Source organism: Trichosurus vulpecula, chromosome 9, assembly GCF_011100635.1.
Source record: "Trichosurus vulpecula isolate mTriVul1 chromosome 9, mTriVul1.pri, whole genome shotgun sequence".
NCBI lineage: Eukaryota > Metazoa > Chordata > Mammalia > Diprotodontia > Phalangeridae > Trichosurus > Trichosurus vulpecula.
Genome location: NC_050581.1, coordinates 8883583 through 8904922, shown reverse-complemented (window position 1 = coordinate 8904922; position 21340 = coordinate 8883583).

The window sequence follows — 21340 nt, the reverse complement described above, 5'->3', positions numbered from 1 at the left end:
TATTGAGGAAGTATGAGCTAATGACTCAATAAGGCAAGAAACAATAAAACAAAGTCAAACTTTTTTTAATTTAATTTAAATTTATTTATTTAACATATTTAGTTTTCAGCATTGATTTTCACAACAGTTTGAATTACAAATTTTCTCCCCATTTCTACCCTCCCCCCCCCACTCCAAGATGGCATATATTCTGGTTGCCCTGTTCCCCAGTCAGCCCTCCCCTCTATCACCCCCCTCCCCTCTCATCCCCTTTTCCCTTCCTTACTTGTAGGTCAAGATAAATTTCTACACCCCATTGCCTGTGTATCTTATTTTCTTGTTGCATGCAAAAACATTTTTGTTTGTTTTTGAACATCTGTTTTTAAAACTTTGAGTTCCAAATTCTCTCCCCTCTTCCCTTCCCACCCACCCTCCCTAAGAAGTCGAGCAATTCAACCTAGGCCACATGTGTATCATTACGTATAACCCTTCCACAATACTCATGTTGTGAAAGACTAACTACATTTTGCTCCTTCCCAACCCATCCCGCCTTACTGAATTTTCTCCCTTGACCCTGTCCCCTTTCCAAAGTGTTTGTTTTGATTACCTCCACCCCCATCTGCTCTCCCCTCCATCATCCCCCCCCTTTTATTTTTTTTATCTTCCTCCCTCTTCTTTCCTGTGGGGTAAGATACCCAACTGAGTATGTATGGTATTCCCTCCTCAGGCCAAATCTGATGAGAGCAAGGTTCACTCATTCCCCCCTCACCTGCCCTCTCCCCTCCTCCCACAGAACTGCTTCCTCTTGCCACCTTTATTCCAGATAATCCACCCCATTCTATCTCTCCCTATCTCCCTCTCCTCAGTATGTTGCTCTCTCATCCCTTAATTTCATTTTATTTCTTTTAGATATCTTCCCTTCATCTTCAACTCACCCTGTGTCTGCTCTCTCTCTTTTACATATATATATATATATACACACACACACATATATATACACATACATACACATACATACATATACACATAGATATATACATACACACATTCACTTATATATATATATACATAAACATATATATATATGCATATTCCCTTCAGCTACCCTAATACTGAGGTCTCATGAATCATATATGTCATCTTTCCATGTAGGAATGTAAACAAAACAGTTCAACTTTAGTAAGTCCCTTGCAATTTCTGTTTCTTGGTTACCTTTTCATGCTTCTCTTGATTCTTGTGTTTGAAAGTCAAATTTTCTATTCAGTTCTGATCTTTTCATTGAGAAAGCTTGAAAGTCCTCTATTTTATTTAAAATCCATGTTTGCCTTGGAGCATGATACTCAGTTTTGTTGGGTAGGTGATTCTAGGTTTTAATCCTAGCTCCATTGACCTCCAGAATATCGCATTCCAAGCCCTTCGATCTCTTAATGTAGAAGCTGCCAGATCTTGGGTTATTCTGATTGTGTTTCCACAATACTCAAATTGTTTCTTTCTGGCTGCTTGCAGTATTTTCTCCTTGATCTGGGAGCTCTGGACTTTGGCGACAATATTCCTGGGAGATTTCTTTTTGGGATCTATTTGAGGAGGCAATCGATGGATTCTTTCAATTTCTATTTTGCCCTGTGGCTCTAGAATATCAGGGCAGTTCTCCTTGATAATTTCTTGAAAGATGATATCTAGGCTCTTTTTTTGATCATGGCTTTCATGTAGTCCAATAATTTTTAAATTATCTCTCCTGGATCTATTTTCCAGGTCAGTGGTTTTTCCAAGGAGATATTTCACATTATCTTCCATTTTTTCATTCCTTTGGTTCTGTTTTATAATATCCTGATTTCTCATCAAGTCACTAGCTTCCACTTGCTCCAATCTAATTTTTAAAGTAGTATTTTCTTCAGTGGTCTTTTGGACCTCCTTTTCCATTTGGCTAATTCTGCCTTTCAAGGCATTCTTCTCCTCATTGGCTTTTTGGAGTTCTTTTGCCATTTGAGTTAATCTATTTTTTAAGGTATTGTTTTCTTCAGTGTATTTTTCAGTATTTTTTTGGGTCTCCTTTAGCAAGTCATTGACTCGTTTTTCATGGTTTTCTCGCATCCTTCTCATTTCTCTTCCCAATTTTTCCTCTACTTCTCTAACTTGCTTTTCCAAATCCTTTTGAGCTCTTCCATGGCCTGGGACCAGTTCATGTTTTTCTTGGAGGCTGTTGGTGTAGGCTCTATGACTTTGTTGTCTTCTTTAGGCTGTATGTTTTGGTCTTCTTTGTCACCAAAGAAAGAATCCAAAGTCTGAGACTGAATCTGGGTGTGCTTTCACTGCCTGGCCATATTCCCAACCAACTAACTTGACCCTTGAGTTTTTGAGTGGGGTATGACTGCTTGTAGACTAGAGAGTTCTATGTTCCACGTTTGGGGGGGAGGTGCCAGCTCTGTCACACCAGCACTACTCCTTCCCCAAGAACCCCCAGCCTGGGCTGGGCTTAGATCTTCAGCAGGCTGTGCACTCCTGCTCTGATCCACCACTTAATTCCTCCTACCTGGTGGGCCTGGGGCCAGAAGCGGCAGCAGCTGTAGCTGCCCCACCTCTGCTGCCCCCGGGGCTGGAAGCTGAACCACGAACTCCTTCTACTCCCGCAGCTTTTCCCACTAACCTTCTCCACAGTCTTTGGTGTTTGTGGGTTGAGGATTCTGGTAACTGCCGCAGCTCACATATTCAGGGCGCTAGGGGCCCCCTCCGCCCAGCTTCTGGTCTGGATGGTCAACGCCGCTCAGGCTGGGCTCTGCTCTACTCCATTCCCAGCTCCCAGCTCCGTTTGGGATAGACCTCATCCAGAGACCAGCCAGGCTGTCCTGGGCTGGAGCCCTGCTTCCCTCTGCTGTTTTGTGAGTTCTGCCGTTCTAGAATTGGTTCAGAGCCATTTTTTGTAGGTTTTTGGAGGGACTCGGTACGGAGTTCACACTAGTCCCTGCTTACCAGCCACCATCTTGGCTCTGCCCCCCAACAAAGTCAAACTTTAAAGATAAATAAATAAAATAATCAATAAAACAAAGTCAAAATTATGGGGTAAAAAGGAGAAAATGTTAAATATCTCAGTGCAAAATCAACTGACCTGGAAAATATACTGAGGAGAGATAATTTAAGAATTATTTGACTACCTGAAAGTTATGATTAAAGAAAGCACCTACACATCATTTTCCAAGAAATTCCCAAGGAAAATTTCCCCAATATCTTAGGTCCAAAGGGTAAAATAGAAATTGAAAAAAAATCTACTGATCACTTCCTGAAATAGATGACAAAACAAAAACTCCTAGGAATATTATAGCCAAATTCCAGAGCTCTCACGTCAAAAAGAAAATATTGCAAGCTGCCAGAAAGAAAGAATTCAACTATCATGGAGCCACAGTCATGATCACACAAGATTTATCAGCTTCCATGTTAAAGGATCCAAGATCTTGGAATATGATAGTCTAGAAGGCAAAGGAGCTAGGATTACAATCAAGAATAAACTATCCAGCAAAATTAGGTATCACTCTTCATTGGAAAAAAAAATTTAATGAAATAGAGGACTTTAAGCATTCCTGATGAAAAGACCAGAGCTGAATAGAAAATTTGACATTCTGATGGAATGAGCTACCTACATCCAGAGAAAGAATTGTGGAGTTTGAGTGTAGACTGAGGCATGCTACTGGCTCTCTCTCTTTTTTTCTCTTCTTTTTTGGTTTTGTCTCTTCTTTCTCATGATTCATTCCATTGGTCATAATTCTTTACAACTTGGCTATTGTATAAATAAATTTAATGCAAAGGTATATGTAGAACATATATTAGATTCCATGTCATCTTGGGGGGAGGGGGTAGAGGAGGGAGAGGAAGAAAATTTGGAACTCAGAAACTTGTGGAACTGAATGTTGTAAACTAAAAATAAAAAAATCTAAAAAAATTTTAAAAAGAAAATAATAAAAAAAGAAAATTTGACATTCAAACAGAAGACTCAAGAGAAGAATAAAAAGGTAAATAAGAAAGTACTCATAAGGGTCTCAATAAAGTTAAACCATTTACATTTCTATATGGAAAGACGGTAATGTAACTCCTAAGAACTTTGTCATTATTAGGGCAGTTAAAAGGAGTTTACATAGAAGGCATGGAGGTAAACTGATTATGTTGGAATGACCTCCAAAAACAAATTGAAAGAGTGAGAAAGAAGAATACACTGGGAGAGAGAGGAAGGGAGAGGTAGAATGAGGAAAATTTTTAATTTTAATTTAATTAGTTTTTTTTCTTTTTTTACATTTTATTTTTCCCAACTACATGCAAAGACAATCTTTAACATTCATTTTCTTTTTTTTATTTTAAGTTTCAAATTCTCTTCTCCCTCCCTGTCTTCCCCCCTCATTGAGAGGGCAAACGATTTAAACATATTTCCACATTCATCATGTTGTGAAAGAAAACACAGACCAAAAACAACAACAAAAAATAAAGCAAAGAAAAGTATGCTTCGATCAGCATTCAGATTCCATAAATTCTTCATCTGGAGATAAAGAGCATTTTTCATCATGAGTCCTTCAGAATTTTCTTGGATCACTGTATTGCTGAGAATAGCTAAATCATTCACAGTTGATCATCGTACAGTATTGCTGTTACTGTGTATACAATGTTCTCTTCATTCTGCCGATTTCACTTTGCATCAGTTCATGTCTTTCCAAGTTTTTCTGAGAGCATCCTGCTCATCATTTCTTACAGCACAGTAGTGTTCCATCATAATCATATACAACAACTTGTTTAGCCATTCCCCCAATCGATGGACATCCCCAAAGAGTATTGTTAATGTACCAATACCAAAATTTTTAATTAAAATTTCAGTAGATTATAACAATATGTCAAAAAATTATTCACTGCAACTAAGATAGATTTATATTGGGGATGCAGGGATGGTTCAACATAAAAATGAGCAAAATCAATCATTTTGTTAATAAAAACAAGACAATCCACATGATTATAATAGATATTAGAAAAACTTTTGACAAAATACAGCACTCACTTAAGATAAAAATGCTAATAATAGTCAACCTGAGGGAGTTCTTCCTTATTATGGTGAAAAGCACTTACCCAATTTAAAAAAAAAATCTAGTATTATTTGTAATGGAAAAAACACTCGGCTGCTTTCCCATTAATATTGAGGGTAAAACAAGAATGTCCCCTTTCTCCACTATTACTTAACACAGTAGTAAAAATGCTCATTGTAGCAAGACCACACTATAAAAAAGGAATTAAGGAAATAAGCGCTGGCAAAGAAAGAGCAAAATTACCCCTACTTGCATTTGATATGATAGTTTATTCCTTTAACTACCAAAAAAGATAGACAATGAGTTGTCTGCTTCAATGTAACAAGTCCTAAGTGCACCTTGGGAAGACACAAGTCCTGGTACCTGTATATTAATGAATAGAACTAGATCAAAGGTGGCTCAGTCAGATGTGTTGAGGTTTACCCGCATTGCCAGACTACATACATTCCTTCTATTATTCATCTATCATTAGGAAGTCTTCTAGTAAATGAGACCTAATTTTCTCCTGTTCTTCATATAATTCTACTGCTTGTGATCCAGGAAGACAATTAATGAATGAAAACAATAAGTTTCTTATTTAGGTGTATACATACATATATATATATATCCCTTTAGACACCAGTGGTCAGCCAAATTTAATCTCATCAATTTTCTTAATTAGATTGCAGGGAAGTAGAAAATTTGTAAGTTCACTTGAGGAGTTTTATTATATGATATAAAGCACTGATGATATTCTAAAATTATATAATTTCCCAGATCTATCAGTAAGACACAAGCCCTATGTAACAAGAAATTAGCCTGGGCATACATAACTTTGTCCCTAATGTAAGGAATGTCAATGTATTTTTTAGATACCAAGAAGTGACACAGTGACTGTCTTACATTGTTAGCTAATATTATACTTGATAGTTGAATTTATTTGAGGATCTCCTAACAAAGACCACTACTGTCCCTTTTATTCAAGAATTTGGTTCCTATTGATTCATTCAAGATATACAACTGTCGTTGGCTTGCTGTTACCCACTGTGTGTCCATAGTTATCAATGCCTTTACAACTAATGATTTCTATTTTGGGAGTTGCAAACAATGACCTGAAGCTTACCCCTGGGGCTACAGCTGCCTTCACTGTAGTGAAGGGCATAAACTGGGGAAAAATTCCAGAGAAAAACATCCATGTCAATCAGTTACACAAAGCCTAAGAAGCTCCCAAATTAATTGGGTATGTTTAGCACACATCGAGCTATCCGATTCTCCAGCTGGCAAGATGAAGGCAGGGCTATCATCAGCCTGAGGAAAGAAACCCATGGATGGAATTCATATTGGGTCAGGTAAGGATCACTCAGGAGGTGGGAGATGGATTATCTCCTCCCTCTATAGGGATGCTCCACTCTCACTTCCCACTGGCCAGAGAGAGCTTGATATACTCCCGTGTATTTCCCAAAGAGTGGGAAACCACTCCTTAACCCCAGGCTAAGCCATTTTCCTTTGAAATTCTGAGAAATATTGAGGGAATTGTCCAAATCAGCAGCCAGGTTTAGCTAAGCACAGCTACAGGTCACTGGTTCAGCTGCAAAGCCCAGCATATTTTAGGCCCCATAGCAGAATTCAGAAAAAGAGATTGGGAGATTTCTCTTGCCTCTTTGCTTGTGTGGCATGCATTCTCAGATGTGAAAGGGAGAATCATATTCAGTTTTCTAAAGGGCAATAATCTTTCAACCACATTACATTCATAATGCATTGAAAGTCAGTCATTTAGAAAGTGAGGGATCACACAGCGACTTGGAACTCTACAGATCTGTGTTCACCATACATATGGTTTTTACTTATTGTCTAACCAATATATGTTAAAAGTATCACTTCATACATTTGTGGTCATGATCAGATGTGGCCAAACTAGCTATATCCAAAAGAAAAAGACAACTTCGAGGCTTAATTAAACAATTTAAAAAGTAAAAGAATTAACAAGTACTGGATGATATCTCCTGCAAATAAACATCTTTCCTTCCAATCCCCATGGGAGAGAAGGCAATTTGAACACCTGGTCTCTTAAACTCAAAAAGCTCAATATTGCTTCAAGTGGGAAAAGATTTAGAGAAATCATGATATTTAGAACTACAAGGACCTTAAAGACCAACCCATGCATTTTACAGTTAAAGAAAGGAATGGGTTGGATATGAAGATGAATTTTTTTCCTGAAATAGTTTTCAATCACATTCGGTGAAAAAGTGGCACAGGAGAACTGTCAGCTTATAGGTGTATACCCAAACAACACTGTATAATAATCTTCAAGTATTTCCTAGGAATTTGGGATTGTTTCTTTCCTCCAACCTTAATTATAGTTATTTAATATATAAACAAACTAATACATGTGCTAAAACATATAAACTATACTATAGTTACTTTCTTTAACCTTAGTCATAATTACTATGATGCCATGCCTCCTATGTTGCTGAAGGAAAGCATGTGTTCAATTTTTCTACCTTCTAAATTTCAGTCCCCTAGGACAAAGTCAGGATGATAACTAGGCAAGGAGATCTGAGCAATAATATGAGCCCTCTCTCAGAAGATGTCATGCCAATAGTCTGCCCATATATGTTGCTAGGCTTTCCAAGGCAGTCCATTTCATACATCACACACCTGTCCCCACAGTTCACACACGAGAAATCTGTCCCCACTATACAATGTACTGGACACAGAAAATGGGTCAGACTCCTTTAGGATAGGTCTGCTTTTCATTATCTGAATTTGATTTCTGTTAATGTGGTCTGAGTCCCTTTTTCAAGAGCTGATGAGGAAGTAGGAGGTGAAATGCCTTGTCAGCTCCTTTCGAGACTTGGAATCTGCCCTGCCTCACCTAACATAAATCTTCTCAATAGGGTCCAAGATTCCCAAGTATATATTTTATGCTTCTGGGCATATTTGATTTACTTTAGCTATAATCATATAATCTAAGAGTTTTAAATGACCTTAAATAACGTAATCCAGCCCTTTTCATTTGACCAACATGGAGTACCAAAAAAGTGAAGTAACTTGTTCAACTTTACACAGCTATTTGTAGCTTTGGCATAGTAGATAGAAAAGGCATTTTTTTTTTTAAAAGTGTTTACTGTGTGCTAACCTCTGGGAATATAAACACAAATGTAGTGTGTGTCTGTATGTCTATGTAGGTTATGTGTGTCCATATGGGTCTGTCAGGACATAGTTCTCAGGGAGGAGTGAATAAATATTTTTAGTGTCCTCCATTTACCCTTCTCCAAAGAAAAGTCTGATTACAGCCAGAAGAAAAGCAGGAGACTGGGGCCATGAGGCTGGCTGCTCTGCTCTCCTCAGAAACAGGATACTAGGCTAGAACTATATCTATCCACTCTCCTAAATATTGTTAGTCTTGGGGAAATTAATTTTAGGTTCAAGCTGCTCTACTAACTGCTGTCCCTTTAATGGGAAAGAAGTGTTCCAAGAAATATATCCAAAGGCTTGACTCCCTTCCCACCAAATGCTGGTTCCACAAAGATCATCACACATAGTAAGTAGCAAATAAACCCATTTACCTGAGCTGAAAACAAACAGAAATCAAAGAAGCTATGCACATTAGAACATACCATAGAGTAAACAAGTTCTCCCACAGGGAGTGAAGTATCTGTTCAACCATAAAAGAGTGTCCTAGATCTCACCCAAGGGAAATTCCTTGAATTCTCCAGCATGGTAAACTGAGGATAGGGATTTAATTGAGGGACCATCTCCTCTTAATGTTGGCTTCTTCTCAGTCTTTCTTTTCAGGGGCTTCTCCTTGAAGAGAACCTGGAATCCAGTGTCTCCTCTCTAAAAAACTGATAACCAGAAGAACTAGGGTCTCTCCTCTCCTAAATTCTGGCCAATTCCACCCTTCAAGATTGTAATGGATCTCCACCAATGAGAGTCTTATGCAAAGGAGCTTGAGCTCCAGTTTACATAAGTAGAAAAAGAAAGACTCTGCCTTCAAGAAGCTTATATTCTACTGGGGGAAGACAAAGCTTACAGGGGAGCTGAAAAGGGGTGAGGTAGAAGGAAGTAGCTGGTCCCTAAATGGAGGTTCAAGGGGGAACTCATCAACTAGAAGAGGCTATGGGAGTGGAGACATTGCCAATATGAGAAACTCTACTAGGGCAGAGATAGAGAAGAGCAATCAAAGACATTTTCATTTTCTTATATGATATCCTGAAATGCATACCTATGTCTCCTATTTTATCTTTAAATCTGGTGATGGAGTTTTCAATAATCACGAATGACAGTGGAATACGTGGTCTTCGTTAAGGAGATAATTTTCTCTTCTCCCTGCTACAACCCTGACAGTAGGAGTAGGGATTCTCATTCCTTCAGTGGGGGAACGGATTCTTTCTGCTTCAAACCACAAATTGTAGCTCCTATGTCCTGATACAGGAACTCCAGCAAGTAGAGGAGGGTATGGGGCAAAAATGGACTGTGGATTCAGAAACTTTAAGAAGTTTTAGGTTTGGGAGATAATGAAAAAATGGACAGAGATTTGGAAGGTGGAGAGATTGTCTGTTATTCCTTCAACCCTAGCACTGGCCTTGAAGGAAGGATAGTATAGGAGAAAGGGAAGCATCAGCTTCTCCCCTGTCTCTGGCACTCCTTACTGGTAGAAGGACTATGAAAGGGAGAAAGTCAGAAGAGATGTCAAGCCCATGAAAAGTCCCTTGTTGACATCGGAGAGTAAAAGTACTGCTTCTGTCCTCTCATTATTTTTGTAGTTATTTAAAAAAAAAAAGAATTAACAAGTCAGATTCTTCCACTTTGGGAACCAACATCCTCTCTTATGTGCGGATACCCTCTTCTTCATTCCTAACTATTGCCTTTATTTGCAACCATACCCAGTCTCTTGGGCTTGTATTTGTTTCGCATTTTTATTCAATCTATATACTTTTATATGTACATATTTTCTCCCTGGATTGAATTAAATTTCTTGAGGGTGAGGATTGTTTTATTCTTTTCATTTTTATCCTCAGCTTCTAGCGCGATGCCTGCCACACAGAATATATTTAATAAATACTTGTTTGTTAATTGATATTATTGTACTAAGAAGACGAGGTACTAAGACCACAGAATCATTGAAATGGAAGGGAACTTGAGGGATTCTTTGTCCCAGGCCCCTCCTTTTTAGGTAGATATTTAAACATTCCAGGACCCATATAATTTTTTTATAAAGACCTCTAAAGATTGATATTTCACAACTTCCCTCAGCATCTTTTAAGTTTTTACAAACCTAATAGTGGCTTTTTAAGTGATTTCTTATGTTTAATTAAAAGAGTTCCTGATTTGATTTAAACACGATTCATAGAGCAAGGGCTGGCGATCTCTAGCATGTATGACAGAGCTGGCAGGTAGGATGATCTATAGTGCTTCACAAGTCAGTCTTTACAGACTTCACCTTGCCACTTGTGAGAGTCGGGGTAGTCAGGTGCCCATCCCCCAGCCCAGTTCCTGAAAATTAGAGTGCAGTACCCCTCCCATTACCCCAGCATGCCAGAGTAATAAAGGTAATCAGTTGGGTAACTGTACTTTTAATGGCTACCAGACTGTGTCCTGGAATATCAGTCCTTCAACAAATTCTTATTCAGTAGCAGTTATAACAGCATCACTGTAGTCTTTCACTAGACAAATCACATCTGGGGTCCTGTGTTCAGGTGTGAATGTCTTTCATGGCCTCTCTAAGTCTGAAGTTGTAGGCAAGGGCCTTTCACTTCTTATGATACTGAACAGGATTTATTTTTAAATGCCTTCCCTTTATCATAGATTCCTGATATTTTCTGCTTTTTGCCTGTAGGAAGTTTTATGGCAAAATTTTTCCCCTCATTCTCTTTATCCTAAAGCTGCTAGATATAACTTTTATTTTAAATTTTATTATCCCTTTCTTAAAATATTTCCACAACAGAATATATTGTTCTAGGGACTAGCAGAGTTTCCACTAATTTGTACATATGCATTCATCATGGAGATTGGGCTAGGCCACCTCTATGGTCTCTTCATATGAATATCTTCCTTCCAAATACATAAACACAGATGCATACATACCCTCTGGCTGTGCATAATCTTGGCCCTATACTTTCAAAGTATTAACCTGGTTCCCAGTAGAATGTAAGGTCCTCAAAGGCAGGAACTGTATCCTTTTTGCTTTTGTAACCTCAATGCCTATTACTTAAAATGCTTGTTGATTTGAAAAACTTAAGAATGCTGATCAATGCGATGATCTACCATGACTTCACAGGGATGATGGTGAAGCATGGTATCCATCTCCTAACAGAAAGGTGTTGGACTCAAGGTAAAGAATGAGATGAACTCCTAGAGAGTCAGCTGCCTATTTTTACCTTGAAACTATGGGGCCAGGTATGATTCTAACATACTAAATTCTAACATATGTTTTCGGACATGACAAATATATGCATTTGTTTTGCTTGACTATGCTTATTTGTTACAGAACTGTTGCTTTTTTTCAGTATATGGGTGTGTATGTATGTGTGTGTGTGTGTGTGTATGCAAGAGAAATTTACAGAGGAAAACAAAATTAGCAATAGTGATACCCCCAAAAAAAGAAAAAAAGAAAGTCCTTGAAGCATTTTTAAGATGTAGAGAAGGGAACAAAGAGAAATAAGACAGCTTTCAAAGTAGGTGCATTGTTGAATATATAATTTTTTTTTAAAAAGTAAGCTGTACAATTCGTGGTTTTACATATCACCCTTTTATGTGCTACTTTCATATAGAAATGTTCTTTTTTGGTGTTTAAGTTGAAAATAAAAAACAATTTTTAAAATGCTTGTTGAATTGAAACAAAGAACTGACTCAATGTAGCAGTGGGAATGGAGAAAAGAAGTGAAAGAACTTCTGAAGTGGGGTCAGGTAGCAGGTCTTGGGCATATAAAGAATGAAGACTCTCCCTCAGTTTTGAGAGTGAGAGAAGGTTTATGTTATGGGACTGTAGGCCTTTGTTTCCCAGCTCCAGGCAGTCCAGGAGAGGGTATTTAGGGAGACTCTACCAAGAACTAATAAGTATTAAAAGCTAGCAAGAAAAATGAAAGGCCTTGGAGGGGGTGGGAGGTAGACAGGGAACAGGATCCTGTGAAAAGAAAAGGGGACAGGACATGCTCTAGGCAAAAGGCTTAGTTTTAATGGCCAAACGCCTTTTTTTCTGTATCCCCTCTTTCTTGTCCTGATACTTTCTTCTATGCCCCAAGGCCCATGTATTACATCTTGGCTAGTACTAGTCCCTCCAATTGACTATTTTACCCAGCTTAACCTTGCCCCTGTGGTATCCCATGCTCCCAAATTCAATCAATAAACATTTAACCACCTATCCTGTGATAGGCACTGTGGAAGCTGTGGTGATACAAATGCAAAAAATGAAATAGGTCCTGATCAAGGAGTCACTCCTGTATGTTGTCCCCTTCTTTGCCTATTATCTTCTGCTCCCCTTTCCCCCCACCCCCAGTCAAAAATCCTATTCCTCTTCTCTACTGGGTGTTAAGAATGTGATAAGGATAATATGACCACAGATTCAGGGCTGGAAGGAACCTTAGAGATCATCTAGTCCAGACCTCTCTTTTTACAAATGAGAAAACTAAGACCCAGAAAATTGAAGACATTTGTTTCCACACAGGTTTATAGTCACAGATTTAAGACTGGAATTCAAGTCACTTGACTATACAAATCCAATATTTCAATCACTCAGTACTTCAACAGATCCAAAATTTCACAAAGTGGGTACTCTTCCAATGGAGAAGCCATCAGTCTAACCCTATTATCTTATCCTATTAGGCTTATTCAAGTCCTCCCATAAATTCTCCACAAAATATCATTCAATGCACTTCTAGGTCTTTTAATACTCCATGGGTACAAAAGAAGTGCAGAACTCTGGTTATCCATCATTATCCTTCATTCTTGTTATGTGTTCAGCCTATCTTTTCCAAACATCTATTTCCTATATAGTATCTTTTAGGCCACTTCTTACATGAAAATCATCATTGGTAATAAGCTACAGCCTCCATGTGTCCATTGTCCTTTGGGTCACCTGAAATTCTGGTTCTTTGGAGATCATATTGTTTCATGATTTGTAGCCAACATTACTGGGAAAGATATTAGCATTAAAAAGATGAGTTTTGTGTTAGGGAACAGCTTAGGATCTTCCAAATTTAATGCCTTTGTCAAATTACACTTAGGTGTGGCTAAATGACACTCCCTAACTCTTCTAGGATTAACATGTTAACCTAAATTACTCTAATTGGTGAAATGTCAGGATTGTGCAGGAGAGATGGTAGGGCAGCAAGTAAACATTCCCTTGCCTTATACCATTCTGTATACTCCCCTATATAAGGCCAGACCTGAAAGGGGAAAAGGAAAAGAAAATTTACAGGCCCCAGCCCTGTCCATCTTGCAAGATTAGGAACCTAACAGTTATAAGTTCTCTTTTTCCATCATCCCAGAGTCCTCTTCTTCCTCCACTCCATACTTCATTAGAGAAAGAGTTACAACAGCAGCAGCAGTAGTAACTAACATTTATATAACTTTAGGGTTTGCCAAGTGTTTCACATATATTATCTCATTTGATCCCATTTCTCTTTGACTATGGCCTATCAGCTTTCTTTATAAAGCCTAGTCTTAGTCATCAATAAAGTGGGGAAAGTGCTACTACAGAGGGGAACATACTAGCCTCACCTAACAGCAGCAAAGTCCAAGAACTCAGCAGCCTCTCCATCCTGACTTGCACCTGATCCCCAACGCATACCTGACCATGAAGTCAGACACCTGGCTGCATGTATCCCCTTTGATAACAGAATCATGAATTTGTTGAAAGAGTGGCTTAGGGAAAATTTCTCTTCTATTTAGTTCTTTCATTCCTCTGCCCACCCCCATCCCCAAATAGCCTTATAAGTGCCTGGTTTAAGTATTTGTAATAACAATGCTGCTAGCATCTCCTGTGGGAGTGAGTGTAAGACCAATAACACCAGCACACAGGAGGTTCTTTGATCTGCTTTTCTAAGGAAAGCAACTTCAAGGGGTTTACAATCTCACTTTAATCAAACATACATATATCATTCATTTAGTTTAGGGGGAAAAGTCAGCACCTTGAACTTCAGAGTAAATACAAACTGAAATTACAAGCAGAAATTATAAACACAGCAAAATAACAGAAATCAACAGACAGGCGTCTATCTGACCATAGCAATACATACACAGTTACAAGAGAGAGAAGAACCAACATGTGGGTTTTCAAAGCCGGGGGGCGGGGGGGGGGGGATGTTGTCCTCCTTAATGGCTACTCAGAGTCTCATCTGGTCAAATCACATGGCACTCTTCCAGTGAGTGAGCCACAAGCAAAATGCTAACCTCAGAGTATATATATCCTTTCTCAGGGTTGGAGTGCATCACACCTCTCCAGGGCTTCATATCTCTGGAGAGCTTCACACTTCTCTTGACCTAATTAGCAAAAGGGTGTGGGCCTTCCTACAAACAAAGGCAAGACTCAATCAAAGGCATTTGATTGCCTTGGTGCTGAGAAGCTCTCCAAAAGAAAAAACAGTAAAAACTCCCACTTTGCTTGCCCTTATGGTATTAAAGTAATTTCAATGACAATTATTTATAGAAAAATTTATGACATTTATGCTTAATCAGAATAATGATTGTATCATCACATTTTTGTTATAAGTTTTATTTAATAACAACACTAAAGCCTGCACATGTGTGCTCAGTCTTAATATTTTGTTGCTTATAACATGGTAATCTGTTCACAATTTAAGAAAAAAATTAGAAGCAGCATTAATTACAAAATAGAAGATGTGTATTAGATAATTTTTAAAGGCTGATTCCTGAAGATTTCTGTTTCATAAAGTACCTGTTAATATAGTTTTTACTACACAGGGTGACTCAAGCAGTTTTTAAGCTTAATAGCTTTTTTTAATGGCATTTTTATGAGCTCTCTGAAAGGGGAGTTTTGACATGAAACCCTAGAGTTTCAATGTGAAAATGAGTAACTGAATCTCTAGAAGCTCCTAGAAAAATAGGAGCTCTCATAACTGTTGTTTAGAAGAAACGTATCTAAAAAGTAAAGATGTGCATAGGGTAAAAGGCTGGATCAAAATTTACCCTATAGCGGGTGAATCCCAAAAGGAAAATAAGAAGTTATACTTTGCAAGGCTGCTGTCTAGGGATTATAGGAAGAAATGAACCAAAAACTGCCTCATGCTTGACCTGGGTCAGGACAAGTAAAGAATTTTGGTCAGTTAGGGAGGAAACATTGGCAGAGGCTTTACTCCCCCAGACCCACCCTTCTCTTTCTTGCTTTTGATTTCTTATTTCTACTTTGATCTTTTGCTTTACCTAGCTTCCTGGCTATGTCCCTCTGTTTCTTTCATTCCATTATAAATCCCAAAATTTTTGTAATGTGTTGTAATTTAAGCAATTTTTGTAAAGAATAATTTTATGCCTATAATGTATAAGAAAAACATGGGCCTGATCATTTAAAGGATTTGAGAGATCAAGGCTGTTTTGTGAGCTATAAGGGGTTCTCATAAACTGAGGGTGGAGAGAGAAATAAACTGACAAGAGCTGTGAGAGGAATTATAATTTCTGTGAGTAAGTATTTATTAAGTACCTACTATATGAGGGAGAAAATATCCTCTAGCAAGATAAGTCAAAATTACTTTAGAAAGAATACCCTAGATTAGCTTATTTGTGACTGAATAGACCAGTTTCTGAGAGACTATCTCAGAAGTATTATTATTATTAATAATAATAATAACTTTTATAAATTCTCTAGTGAACATGCCTTACTTTATATTACCTTTTAAAAACATCTTTATATGTTCTTGAATAGTTTATCTTCCATTTAAAAACTGGAGGATCCAAAGTTCTGACCTGTCTTATCTTTTAATTTAAGGTATGTGTTCCAAAGGTCACTAGGTTATTCAGCCATCCCCACCAGGAACCTTTTAGCACCAGGTGGCAGCAAAACCTGAGGGATGAGGTAAAATTCCTAGCTAGGATCTTTACTACTTAAGTAGTGAATCTCAATTGTAACAAATGGCATCATTCCATTTCTCTCTTTCTATCCTGTCTCTCTCTCCATCCCATCTGTCTGTCTGTCTGTCTGTCTGTCTGTCTGTCTGTCTCTCTCTCTCTCTCCGCCCCCCCCACCCCTGGATCTTCTCACCTGTGTGCACATCTGTAGTGACAATATTCCAATATCACACGCAGGCTGGCCAATAATCAAAAAACATTGGAGTCATCAGTTCTTGCTTCCCTGAGGAAGACACAAGAGGATGTAAACATTTGTAAGGTCAAGCCATCCAGGTAAGTGGGGATGATATCAAAGACATGGAGTAGAGCTATGATGGCGATTTGTAGTCCATAACCTGAGTAGTACTAGAGCAGTTATATACAAAGTTCTAAAATTGGTGAGACATAGGGCAGCTAGGTGGCACAGTGAGTAGAGCACTGGCCCCTGGAATCCGGAGGATCTGAGCTCAAATATGGCCTCAGACACTTGACACACTTACTAGCTGTGTGACCTTGAGCAAGTCACTTAACCCCAATTGCCTTCCCTTCTCCCCTCCAAAAAAAACAAATTGGTGAGACAAATTAGGGCCTTTGGTCTCTAATATTATGCATGAGGAGATTTTGGAAGTTAAAAAACGTCCTTGTGAAGAATAAGGTTTGGGCAAAGCAAGTTATTGAAGCTGAAATGTATCAGGTCTTAAAAACCTACTGCCATAGAAGTCATGACAGCTAGTGCTCTGAAGATTGATTGATGTATGCTTCTTTAAGAGATAAACCATGCCATATTCACCACATCCTATTAAGGGAATGATGTTCTCAATTAGCAGGACAAGCATAGCGGCTATTTCTAGAGTCAGTCCTCTGAGTTGCACACTTCCCGCGCTCTCAGGTACCCAAGCTTTGTTAATGATGAGTCCAATTATGACTCAGGTCTCCTCCAACATGACTCCTCCCCTTCTATCAGTAATGGTGGGGATCAGAGTGTGGTAAGTTGAACTATTGGCTCAAACCAATCAGTCAATCAAAAAAATGTACTAAATGCCTACTATGTGCTAGGCACTATGCTAATACCAGAGATACAAAAAGAGGCAGAAGATTGTCCTTGCCCTCAACAATCTTACAATCTGATGGGGAAAAAACAAATATATAGAAAGCAAACTACATATACGATAAATAGGAAATAATTAACTGAAGGAAGGCACTAGAATTAAGACAGATTAGAGAGGACTTCCAGTAAAAGATGGGATTTTAGTTGGAACTTAAAGGAAGCCAAGGAAGTCAGTAGGTGGAGAGGGAAAAGAACTGTCTAGAAAAAATGCCTAGAGCAAGAGATAGGAATGTCTTGTCCATGGAACAGCCAAGAGGCCATGTCAGGTAATAAGATATAAGAAGACTGGAAAGGTGGGAGGAGGCTCGGTTATGAAGGGCTTTGAATGCCAAGCAGAGTATTTTGTATTTGATCCTGGAGGCAATAGGCAGCCACTGAAGTTTGAGTAGAGGAGTGACATGATTAGACATGACCTTTAGGAAAATCACTTCCCTTTATGTACGGAGGATGGAATGGAGTGGGAAGAGACTTGAGGCAGGTAGACCCATCAGCAAACTATTGCAATAGTTCAGGCATAAGGTGATAGGAACCTGCACTCAAATGGTACCAGTGTAAAAGGAGAGAAGGAGGCATATCTCACACCCCCATAGCCAACAGATTAGCTGTGGGGAGGGAGAGATAAAAGACCCTGTTCCCTAGGCAGCAGAGAGACTGATAGAAAATTGTCATTTTAGAAGGAGGACAGAATTTGAAGATATCACCACTTATTTTAAGGGGAAGGGTTAGTTCCATATAGCTGGGTCTTCTAGCTTTCAGAAAGACTGCTCTAAGAAAAAATTGAGGATGGTGAATCATTCCTGATCCACTAGCTGGAATGTGGCAGTTAGAGAATTTGTAGGATGGGTTGTTGACTTCCTTGGGCCATCTCTATTTCCATAAAGTAATTGTCTACAGCTTGGACTGAAATGTAAGGAATGGGGTCAGAAACACCTGGCTGACACTTAGTTTCCAAATATATTAAATGAGAACAATAGCTTTAGTATCTAGCCCAAGTACACAATCATTCCCAGGTCTTTATTTGATGACCCCTGATAATATTAGGTCTTAGAGGATGCTTGTATCATCCCCTTCCTTCCCCTGCCCATTAAAATGCAAATGTACTCCTATTGCTTGTATTTCAAGTTTCAACTCAGTTCAAGTCTTTTCTTGTTTCTAAGTCCCCTATTTCATTAAAGATCTATTTTCCCCCTGTAGAATTACACTCAGTTTTGCTGAATAAGTGACTCTTGGTTGTAAGCCTTTATCTTTTGCCTTTGGGAATATTGTATTCCATGTTCTCTGCCCCTTTATAGTGGTAGCAGTTAAATATTGAATGATTCTGACTGTAATTCATTGGTACTTGAATTATTTCTGGCCATGTACAGTACAGGAAGTTCTGCTATAGAACTTGTTTTGAAAATGCAAATTTGTTCCAACAGGACTGATATATTAGGGAATAGTTTGAGCCTAATTTGAATATTGAGTTTGCTTAAGCATCATCTAGGAAAAACACACTAAATTGGTGGGGGTATACATCAGGGAGGTGGGGGGCAGACTACAGAGTGATGGCTGGGATGGGGGTGTGCCACCAGCATGCAGTGGGGTCCATGGGAAGAAATGCCTAGCTCCAACTCCAGGAAAGTAATGCAATGGTCATCTTCCTCAAACTAGGATGCAGTGAGAGCTAGTGGGAGTGGGAGGAAAGAGTATAAAATTCAAGGGATGAGAGGTGAAGAGCTAGAGAAGCAGGAAGGGAACAGAAGGCAGACTCACAAAGCACCCTGCTACCCAGGAACAGACTTAATGATGACCTAGCCCCTTTGATCCCCACCACCCTAAGATATGTGTTCAGGAAAAGCCCAGTCAGAGATGATCACACAGCACTGCTTCCATGGAAAGAAGCTCAGCACTGTGAGAGTGAAGATGGTCTCCTGCAACACCTCATGAAGAAGCCATACCAAAGGTTTCTGGTTCCGATCATTGTTGCCAGTGCCTTGGATCTTACAATGAGGGGTCCTTGTGTCGAGGCTGTGGTGGCTTCCCCTGGGACCTCAATTTTAAGTGTTCTGCCCCTAACTTCATTTTCCTCATAAGCTCTGTGGGTTTTTAAGTATGATTTTGTTCAGCACAGTGATTCTAAGAACACAAGTCATATTATAGCAGAATTGCCTCTTATTTTTTTCCTTGACCTGGAAGCTCTGGATTTTGGCTATGATATTCCTGGGAGTTTTCATCTGGGGCTTTCAGGAAGTGTCCAGTATTTTCACTTTGCCCCCTGGTTCCAAGAGAATTAACTTGTTTTGTGATTTCTTAAACTATGATACACTGGGTTTTGGGGGGTCATGGCTTGATTCAGGTTTCAAGTTTTCACTGATTACCTACTTATCTCTCTTTGATCTGTTTTCCAGATAAGTTGTGTTTTACATGAGATCACTCAAATTTCCTTTTCTATTTTGTTCAGACTTTTGCCTTTCTTTTAATATTATTTGCTATCTCATGAAGTCACTAACTACTATTTGGTCCATTTAATTTTCAAGGACTCTATAACTTGAGTTTTTGAGTTGAGTTTTTGCACCTCAGTAACTATTAATTCTCTTTCCTAGTCCCTATCCCATAGCTCTCATTTCTAATATCATTTTTCACTTTTTAAAACCTTTCTTGCTTCTAAAATGCAAATTGATCTTGTGGACAAGCTGTGTCTTTTCTTTTTTTTTTTTTTGCTTAAAGGTGTTGGTCTGCTCTTCTGGTTTTGAGTCTTGGGCATCACAATAGCCCTTTATCTTTCTTAGTTTGTTAATTTATTGTTTCAGAAATATGTTCTGGCTTAGCTGGGCAGATTCCATAATGTCAACCCGTTCCTAGTCCATAGCTCCTACCCTGGTCATTTGCCTATAAGTGAAATTTGTAATCCTAGGCTAGAAAGAGAACCCACTAGAGTTTCTTCTTTGATTTTTCAATTACTTCTTGGTCTGGCATTCTTCTTAAATTGTCACTGGAGTAATTGTAGGCAGGGTAGGCTGTTCAGTTTTTTACTACTCCCCCCATCCTGTCCTCTCTCCATCGATGATCTCTTAATTTCCAAATTTAGTGGCCTCTTCTTCTTAATGCTCATCTGTATCAACAAGGTGATAATCACAACATAGACGATAATTGTCAAAATGCCTATGTGGTTCTGTATCACAAAATATATGAGACTCTCTACATAGAAGGCGAAGAAGCAAACCACTTATTCAGACACCAAATAACCAGATCCCATAACCAACACACCCAATCCATCACAGCAGCAAAGAATTCAATACACAATACCACAGCAGAGAACCACTCTATCCCAAAACTCTCCACCCTCCTGCTGAGGCCTTCCCAAAAACTCACTCACAGCCACCACACATCTGCTCTCTTTCCCTCAGCTCTAACTGTAGTAATTGCTCTCTCAGCATTTCTTGTGACACAACTTCCTTTTTCTCTCAGCAAGCTCCTCCCACCACATATGACTTAGGCTTCCTGTGATGTAAGCAGGTCACATGGCCTATTAATGGGTGGGAAAGATCTTCAAATCTAAATTGCTATTTAATTCGGCCCCAAGATCTTTCTTATCCATTACATAGGGCAATGGGAGTTTTGGGATAACTGGTGTCAACAGAACTTTACACAACAAAATAACAGAGATAACACAAGATTAGCATATAAAACAATGTCATCATTCCCCCCTCGAAGGAACGGGCTCAAAGTCTTGGGGTAAGGGGCTAAGGTCTCCTCCTCCATAGCTTCTTCCTGCTGAAAATGGACATAGAGCTATCCTTGACTCAAGAGGTGAAGAGTCCCATTCTAGAGGTTAGTTCTTTACCAAGCTGGCATCTGGAGCTCGGTTGATGCCAGGTCCAGGGATGTCATGGCATAGTCATGGACAGGTCCAGGGATGACATCCGGCTTAAGCGATCAGGCATCTGCGGGTGGATGGTACTAAGCCTGCAGGAAACAAATCTCACAAACAAACTGAACAGACAAAAGCCAAAAAGAAATAAAGAGAAGAATACAGTTTCATAATCATTTTCTTCTGGATAAACAACTGTTACACTATTATCTTTCCCATGTGCTATAATTTCTGCAGCCTTTGGAACATCTTCCGGCTTCCGCTTTACCCATACTTTAGCTCCCAATTTTATTCTATCAGTAGAAC